The sequence below is a fragment of the Triturus cristatus genome, chromosome 5_1 (genome assembly GCF_964204655.1).
Source record: "Triturus cristatus chromosome 5_1, aTriCri1.1, whole genome shotgun sequence".
Classification (NCBI taxonomy): domain Eukaryota; kingdom Metazoa; phylum Chordata; class Amphibia; order Caudata; family Salamandridae; genus Triturus; species Triturus cristatus.
The window spans coordinates 671,332,139-671,342,274 of NC_140587.1; positions in this window are offsets into that span (position 1 = coordinate 671,332,139).

Genomic DNA, 10,136 nt, shown 5'->3' on the forward strand with positions numbered 1-10,136 from the left:
ACTCGCACACCATCACTGCACACTCAATCACCAAAATACCTGCTCCGCTGTAAACTGGCATTGTAGCACACCCGGAGCACGCTCGGTGCCACCGGGTGGGGCCCGATGATGAAGCACGCCATCAACGAGGTTGGTGGGTGAGAGCTTTCATAAGAAATAGTATTTCTTTCCTTTGAAAAACACACTTTTTGATGCTTCCTTTACATTGGCTAGTTCCTTTTGATTATATAAGCTGTAAATTTTAACCAACTTCAGCAGATACATATGAGGGACTGTCTACCATGCTTGAAGTCATAGCTGATAGTGTATCAGTAATCAAGCACCACAATTGCAGTTCTCCAGGACAATCCAATAGCAGATCTAGAAAGTCTGCATCAGATGTCCCACATCTTGAGCAATGGGCAGCCTCCCTTAACCCACGTCTCAGGAAGCTCACCAGAGTGTGATAGAATTGATGAGGCTTGACATTCCCTAACATAATATTACCAGGGGCTGTATTACACAGAGTGCCCAGGGGGCACAACGGGCATGTGCACCTGCTTTTTGTGCCCCCGGGGTACTTTGGTATGGCTTGTCCGACACCTTTTGTAATACAGATAGCGCTGGTACACATTTGGTGCCCGCACTATTATTAGATGGCATTCCCTCATTTGCATGGTGTCTTGGCCCATGCAAAAGAGGAAATCACATTGCCTCTGCTCCTGCGCCGTAATATGGATGCTGGAGCAAAGGAGAACATGCCTTTAGGAGGCACACTAAAAGAGTATGACAAAAAGGTGGCGTATTTGCAGTGTGCCTCCTAAGGGCAGCCCTCTGGACAGGAGCGAGGGCATCCTGTGAATCTCCCCAGACATCCCCTTGCAGACAGATGCAGTCACTCACTGCACCTGCCTGCAAAGGGATCTCTGTCTCCTCTTTAAAGTTCAGGCAGGTTGCCGCCTGCACAGTGAAACAAGGAGAGGCTTTGGAAACAGCTGCTCCGTATTTCACTTGAATGCGCTGCCCCAAGTGCAGCATGACTTCCCTGCTTTTCTCGGGGCAGCACATTCATCGTAATATGGCACCCTTTCCCTGTTTGCGCACGGTGCACTTATTTGAAGACGCTCTGTGACGCAAACAGGGAAAGTGTTCCTTATATGTAATATGTGTCACAGTTGAGGGCTGTAGTGGAGTGGTCGAGAGGGAATCAGACAAAACATATGGAGCATATCATAATGGGATGAGTGATAAGAGGAGTTCTCTAGATGAAATCTGAGCATACCCCAATCAATGGATATGTCAGTACCAACCTTTTTAGAATTTTGGGACACCATGCCTCTCCAAATACATTGAGTAATACAACCAAGAAGAAAGCAGCATGGTACTAACCTTTGGTGGTGATGAAAGAGGTATTCACATTCCTGGCCCCCAATTTCAGGGTCTACTACTGGGCAGCACATCTACAGCATATACTACCATGGCTCCAGGAGAGGGCTGCTGATCCCATTGCAGGAAGGCTGGTCCGCCTGACCCGGCCCTGGAAGCTACTATCGCTGCCCCTGAGAACATGTAGGTATAGAATGGGCCTGCCAGAACACATTTGGAACCTACTATACATTTGGGAGTGTACAACAAGGCAGGAACATGAGGCGCACATTTATATGTAACAATTAGTCCCGTGATATATCGCACTTAGCCACACAATACCCACGTTCCTCAGGTGAAGGGGAAAGGGAAGGGGCCCACACTGAATGAGGGACCTACATGCAGATGGTAGGCTGATGGGGTATTCTGACTTTCAGGAAATAGGATGCTGCAGGTAGCTGCTTCCTTGCAGCAGCTGGTTTGGCAGAAGCCATATGGAAGGCCTGTGTAGGGTACCCACAGCAACCGGTAACACAGGTATTGAATCAAACACTTTCTAACATGGGAAGAGAGCGCAAAATCATACCACACATATATACCCGCCAGCCACTCACATTATGTTGTTGTAAACACGATGGGAGAAGGATCCGGATGAGGAACTGATTAGGCGTGAGTGGGCCGCTGAGCTTTGTAACTGCAGAAGGGAGACTCGAAAGGCATGATTGAAGCTAATACATTACAAATGAGTCCGCAGGGATTATGTTACACTGCAATGGTTACACAAGTTGGACTCAACCAAAAAGGAACACTGCCCAAGATGCAGATCCACCCCTGGGACTTATATACATATGTGGTAGACATGCCCAAAGGCGGGAGCCTTTTGGGGCAAGGTGATTCAAGTACTCAAGGTTTCAACCAAGCTACCACTCTGAACACAATGCAGGTATGCCTATTGAGTGTGGTGGCCTGAACAAAATATACCAAATATGCAGAGAAGGCAGTGGAGCTGGGGCTGTTTGGTCTGTGATGTGACCACGGATCTCATTGATGCCAGCAGGGTGGCGGTCAAGGGTGGAGCAGGCAGTAATTTGGTTATAGGGGAAGTGAAACATAAACTTCTAGTGTCTGAATTGTACAATGTGAAACGAAAAAACCTGGGATTAATCCTTGCATCCCCACTTTACCAAATTGTGTGAGCCTAGGCAATTGTTTAATTCACTTTCCATCCTTTTCTTCATCCTCTCATATAAGAGGAGCTCAAAATACATGACTACAGTGTGTGCATTGTAAAGAAACCTTCTCCGGTGTTTGATTTTTAATAAACTATAATGTTGTTCATGTTAACTAGGAACCCAGGCCATCGTACGAGTGCACATAACAACTGGCATGCCTCTTAGCCCACTATTGGAAGTGTTGTTAGTGTGTGGGGAGAATACATTCTTCTAAATTCAAATTTGAAAACTTTCACTTAAAAAAATACTTCCTAATGCACTGATATATTTTGATGAACGAAGGTGAAATGTTTCTGCATGAATGTTAAAGAAATACAGATTGTTTGAATTTTGAGAGACCTTATCATATTTCTACACTTTTGTTGCAAGATGGCTTTGAAAACGAAGGTGTTCTTAAAGTTAAGTGGTGCAGGACAACCTAGTTACTTCCTTTATATAACTTCATTTAACCTTTAAATATAGGCTTGCCTATTTATTCACCATTGCTTTAATGTGTTAGTGCTGAGTCAAGTGAACAGCAGCCCAATGCTGCTGTTGATAAGGGGGCCACATGAAAGATCAGGAGGGATGCATGCAGCCCCGGGCTGTACTTTGAGTATCACTGTTCTAGTTGATGGACATACAAACTGCTGGATTCTTCATGCCATGCCATAGAAAGGTTTACCTATTCTCTGCAAGGTGACTTTGGATGAGATTACTAATCAGTCATGTTTATTGAAAAAGTGCTGCAGCACTTTATTTCAGCAGCGGTTTCTTTATTGAGGCGTAGAGGCATTGCCCTCATGTTTGTTTTGTTGCCGCTGGGCAGCCCCATATTGCATGTTTTGATTCTATTTAGCTCATCGACATGGACAGGGCAGAGTTTGCCATTGATTGTGAGGGCAGGCGAATGCAAGTGGTGGGGTGGAGCTTGAATTGTGACCCAGGTTCAGCTGGGCCTTCAGGTGAAGTGCATATGTCATGTTGGACGGGTGCCTTGCTGTGCTCAGCCAACATGTGCACTTGAACCCTCTCCTACCTGCAAAATGTTAGGAGCCCAGGGGATTACAGCCACAGCCCCCAGGTCTCCTATGGAGCACTGGGTTTGCCTGGCAGAGACAAACCACGTACTGCTCTCATTCAGTTTACTAACATAAACAGCAAGGGAGCAGCATCTAGAGTGGCTCAGGAGATGCGGGGTGGGACTAGAGGGCTGAGCTGGTGGTCACAACTTCCGCCACGCATACCCAGAGGCAGCAAGTCATGATGAGTACTCTTCCCTGTGACACCAGTGACTGAGGATCAGTGCGGATAATGCCTTGATATTATAATGCTCATGAAAGGTATGTACTAAAACCTTGTTTTCAAAGTTACACTTCTAGAATTTACTGAGCACCCTTTTGGGCACTCTACAAAGTGACTGAGCATTGGCTGTGCAACATAAAATACAATCCTGGACCAAGCATTTGCAATGTGATCCGTCTCACCTTTAGGACCCTATGGGGCTTATAACGAGTCTGGCGGTCCATGGACCAACAGACTCGCCTGGGTGTGGCGGTGGTGGTCTACCGACCACCCTATTATGACCAGGCCACCCTGGGACCACCGCAACTGCCAGGAATCAGTGATCCCTGGCAGTGGTGCAGCGGTCTTGAGCTCGCAATATGCAGCTGCCCCTCCAAACATATTACAAGTTTCCTCACTGCCACAATTTACATGGCGGTGCGACCGCCACTAAAAGTGTGGCAGTGAGGAAGCAAATACACCCTACAGGGCTCCCTGTGCCTCTGCTCCATGGGGTGCATGCTGGGGAGGGAACATGCTGTGCCTCCCTGTGTCCATGCACCCCAGTACCTGCACGGCATGGACTGCAGTAGTCCATACCATGCAGGTACTGATTTTGACGATTTTCTTTCACAATAGAGAGTTAGAGAAAAGCAGGTCAGTTGCAATCTTCCAAATACAATCGTATCACAGATGAGCAACCGCTGCCGCCTGAATTTCCATTAGGATATCAAGCCTTTTTAGAGGAGAAGAAGGAGGCACGGCGGCGGACATAGCGAGATACAAAGGTACTCCAGTGGTGCAAGCACTTTGATGAATGTGTGACTATAAGGCAGAACCAACCGTTTGATCCGCATGTTGCCTAAATATAAACATCCAGTAGAAAATCTCCTGAAGATACAGTGAAGACAGGTGAGCGGATTAGGCCTCACTTTAGTGCATGGAATTCTTGCATTTTCCATAAGCAGGGACACTAAGCAGTAGATAACTTGCCCTGATGAAGGCTCCAGACCCACATGGGTTCATAGCATGGGCCGAAACATTTTGGCACTTTGGAAGGGCTATAACTGAACAATTATATTCAGAAAATCCCGACACTTTCACATTTTTATTCATGCCCCAAGTACCCTCCTAATAAACATATTGTTTAGGTATACCTGGAGGTATTTTTGCTATCACTCATCTGGTTCCCTGCATGACCAGCCCTTGCTTTATATAGGAACTCCCATCACTTCTTGGTTGAGTCCGCCCAGGTAGTACCATCTTACCTGGGTGTGGATAGAATGCCCATGATGAAGCATGTCACGATAAGTGAGTGAGGTGTCTACTCCAATATCTTTGGATACCCCATCGTCTAAAGATTTAGCAGAGGGAGACCAACATTTACCACTTTGGAACCCAATTTACCTCCTTCTTCTTCTCCTCTAGGAAAGACTTGATATCCTAACGGAAATTCAGGCGGCAACGGTTGCTCATAAGTGAAACAACTGATTTTGACGTTACCATTGCGGTGCCTATTTCATTAGCACCAATGTGGGAACGCCAAAAAACTGCCCGCCAGACAGGAGAAAACTCCTAATCTGGCAGGCGGTTCAAACACAGGTATAGCTGTGCAGGAGCGGGGTGGTCCTGCTCCAGCACTGCCAAACTTGTAATGAGGCCTTAAAAGTATTTAGCCATGCGGCACATTATCCTGGGTGCTGCAGCATCTACCGTTCTTTAATATGGAATCTTTGACACTAATAGGCACATTATTGCACTGATTTTAGCCTGATACAACTCTTTCAACCATCTAGCCTACATTCTAATAGATTAATGTTTTTTTTAAAAAAATATTCTTCAGCCTGTGAACCTAAAAATAAAGGAAAGCACACGAAACTGTGAAATTGGGGTCAAGTCCTCCAGACTCCCAGCCGATAGGCCGATTAGCTGTAGATGTTAGAATCAAACTGTCAAAAAGAGGAGACTTATTACACCTACAAATGTTACAAATTCCACTCTGCAACCCAGTGCTTTCCTTTTTGATGTAAATAGAGGGTTCGAGAAATGTGTTTCTTGTTTATTTAGTGCAGGTTTATATAATGCATTGGAGCGGGTTACATTACACATGGTCGCATTCCATGATTTTAGGCAGGGGGAGATTATCTGATTTACCCAGAATTATAGGATGCTGAGGCAACGCCAGGGCTCGAATCTAGTTCACCAGTTCCAAAAACGGTAGCTCTAGCAGTAACACTATAGTCCACTGGGTTGTTTTGTCCTGAAATTCGTCTGTTAATGGTTAATGTATATGCTAATTTTCTTAATGAAGCCACCCTCCCCAATTATGTATATAATTTTTTTAAACTGTGTGATAATGAAACAAGGATGGCAAAATTGTTACATATATTACAAACCCCAGCAACTTTATCAAGGCAGGAAAAATAACAAAACATTGCGTAATTAGCGCCAACTCAACCCCTTGCATTTGTAACTTCACAAAAAATACAAAAGGAATATGGTTAATTTAGGAAAACAGCGCAATAGGTGAAGTGGTTGATGGCGAGATCTGCATGTAAGTTACATATGTGAATACAAAATGAAACCCAGTAACTCCACCTCGACTATTTATTAAGAACCGGAAAGTATTTCCTGGGGTGATCGTTGTTTTTGAATATCTTTTGAAAAAAGAGAACAACTGCTTGCTCGTTCCCTGAGATGTGCTGTGTTGTAATAAGGCCGATTTGTTTAATGTTTTTTTATTGTTTTGATATCTTCGGGTGCTGTTCGCCAAATTAAACGTTAGCTTATATTTTCGGTCTTGTTGAGATCTTTTTGTTGTTAAAAACGGAAATCAGAGCAAATATTGTTCCACATTGACGTTTGTATTAAACACAACGGGGCAGATTTACAAGCCCCTTGCGTGACATTTGCACCGCCGTTGCATCACTTTTGTGGCGCATCCGCGGCGTAAATGTTTCGGCCCATTTACAACGTAAGCATCTAGGGAGATGCGTCACGTTGTAAAGCCCTGTGTCAGGTTTAATGTATGCAGGTTGAGTGTTCTCCCGCAAAAAGCCATGTAGTACTGACGCAGTGAAATCTACAAGATTTCACTGCATCGCTCTACGCCTTCGCTGCGTCAAAATCCCTATGTCTGCTCAGACCAGGCATAAGGAATGAGGCAGACCTTTTTGGATGGGACTCCCTTATCTATTGTGGCGCATTGCAGGATTTGCATCACTTTCCTGAGCAACTCGAGCAATGCGCCACTTTTGTGTCAACAGATGCGTCAGAATCTTTGACGCATCTGTCAATCCTTGCGCCATGGAGCACTGTATTGTAAATACAGCGCATCCATAGTGGCACAAGGACATTCGGCTCAGACGCGACTGATGCATCTATGCAGATGCGTCCGTTCCTTGTAAATCTGCCCCGACTTGTATTGCTGTAGTATGTGGGAATACGTTTTTTATGCATGACCTATATTTGTGATGCACGCATTCATCCATGGGTTTCTTGGAGTTGATTATCAGATTGTTTTTTTAAGGGGAACCTAGCTTAATGATACTCATTTTATCCACTTCGGGGGAATGAAGGGCTGGTGGGACCTATGGCGATCAAACCTGCGGTCATCGGGTGTCTGATGTGGATGCATTAGTCCATGGAGCCAGTGGCTTCCACTGAAAAAGTCACTTTGCCCGCTAATGACGTTCCAGTGTGTTAATTGACTCTGGTATTCCGCTGGCGGTGGTATGCATTCTGGAAGATGGGCTATGCATGTTTCCTGTCTCTGTTCTTGTGTTAGTGCTGAAGGCACAGGGTGGTGTGTTTGCTATTTTTGTTGTGTCCGGAGCCTAGAGAGAGCTCAATCCGGACAATAAGGGGAGGGAATTGGGGCTGGTGGGAGAGAGTGGGGGCCAGTAACTGCGAGAGATGAACACAAGGAGAATGGGAGCGATTGTATAGTGCCTCGCACCTTTGAGGAGAGGAAGCACTCCCTGTCAGCAGGGCACGGTGCAGCACTTTGAGCCGAGTCGGAAAATAGCGACAGCTCTTTAAATCGGAGTATGGTGACAGTATCTTTAAATCAGGAGCAGTCAGAATGTCGCAACCAGCCACGATAATACAGATCGAAGCGCCCAAAAAGAAGAAGGGCAGAGCACCCAAAAAGAAGATGTGCAGGCGCCTGGGGTGAGGTTTTAAGAATTACTATTTGTAAAACGCGAACATATCACCCCCTTAAGGGTTCCTAGGTGCTGGGGGCTGTTGGGGAGATTAAGTGAGATATTGACCAGAGTCACATGATGCTGAGCTGGGCAGCCCCCGGCGCCCGGAACGAATGGTGAGCCCCGCGCTCCAGAGTCAGCCGCTCTGGCCTCTGCACCACACCTCTCCTGAAAAGCAATAGTAAAGTATATGCAGGGGTCATTATATTTACAGTAATTGCCTCAAAGACATGAAACGTTTGACAATTAACATTCTAAGTTGAAGATGAGGCAGATGGTGCGAGCCTTGACTAAGGAAGCGCGTGAGCCAAAGAATGGAACAGGGCAAGGAAAGGAAGGGAGGAAACACAGCTGCAGCCGCTGCAGGTAAGAGGGGTGGGATTGTGAGGCCGCCTGGAGGGGATTTCGAGAGACGGCCACGAGGGAAATTAGTTATTTATTTAATTTTCCCTCGTGGTCGTCTCTCGAAATCCCCCCCCCCCTTCTCCCCCCCCCCCCAGCCGAAAACACTGCCCGACCGCTCTCACCTGCAGCAGCCGCGGCTGGAGGAACAATAAGAAATAAAAGCAAAAACCCACATGAAAACAACTTGCAAACAACTCCTGCTGCATTTACCCATTCCATGCATTTTCTGTTAACCAGCGGTGCACAGCATAGGCGACCCAGCACCTGGCTAAGGGGGAGTGTGGCAGTTCCAGCACCAGGCTAATGAGGACAGAGCCGGTAGCGGAGACCCACCGGAACCAGGCTAAAAAGGGTAGGCAACATGCATGTTAAACATGGGAGGTGGTTGTGTGGGGATGGCACTGGGGAGTTTTAGTGAGGGCAGCAATGACAGGATGGAGGGTGGTGGTGTGAGTGAGGCGGCAACAGATGGCCAGACCTGGCGAAGCATTGGAAACAACTGAGCAGCTACGATGTGAGGTGGGGGTGTTGCGATGGCACTGGGGAGATTAAGTGACTGCAGCAACGATGGGAGGGAGGGACTACCAGCGAGGAGGCAACATATGGCCAGAGCTGGCCAATCTAAAGAAACAATTGGTGATGTCTGCTGGAAGGCAAAACAAGCACACAAATGCAGGGCAGCTGGACACTACTGACCAACCAGAGAAAAGGAATTTTGAGAGGCAGTCCAACCAACCAAAGGTGCTAGATGTGTTTAAAGCCTGTATACTGAATACAGTATGCCTCGAAGAGAATTTGCTGCCCAGGCCTGACCTAAAAAAGGGGAGAAGTGCAGGGAGTGGGACGAGTGTGAGAGTGCTGCCCCCCGGAATAAAGGAGGATCCCAGAAGAGTGAGGACTCCCATACCACAGGACAGGAGGCTGACCTATAACCAAGGGAACAAATAATGGAGCTAGGGGCTGTCCTGCAGCTGCTGGTAGGGCTATGCAGTGAGTGCTGCTGGAGACCCGCAGGGGTTGTGAAGTGAGCTATGTGGGTGGGGGTAGACGCTGCCCCCACTCCCAGGTGTGGGCTATGAGATTTGTCCCCTGAGTCTTGATGTAGAGGCCTTTTATGACCGCACAGTGCTTACTCCCCTTGCTCCCATGCAGGCAGCTTCAATGTGCTTTTGTGTGTTAGAGGAGTTTTTTTTACCTTATATGTACCTTATGTACATTTATATACCTTATTATGTACTTATGATGATTATTATTATTATTATCATCATTCATATCAGTATTAATACATTAATATCATTACTAACATTATTATTATTAATATAATAATTAATATCATTGTTATAGTAATTAATATTATAGTTATTATTATTATTTATGTACTTTTTATGTACCTTATGCTGCTTCAAGATGCTTGTCACTTATGTTGGACTGATGCAGAGTACCATATATATGAGAATGGTTGATAGACAGCATAGCAGGGAGACATGCAATAGAAGAGGCAGCAGGGTGAAAGCACTGGATGGAGGAAGAGAAATGCACAGGATAGTCCGGAGAGGTGTTACAGGCACCACGAAAAAAGCTGCATGATAAGAGAAAAGAAGGATGTGAAGGCATGCTTTTTTCAGAAATGGATGTGACTGGTTTTAAGTCCTGTACAAACAATATAATGTGTAGGAACTAATTC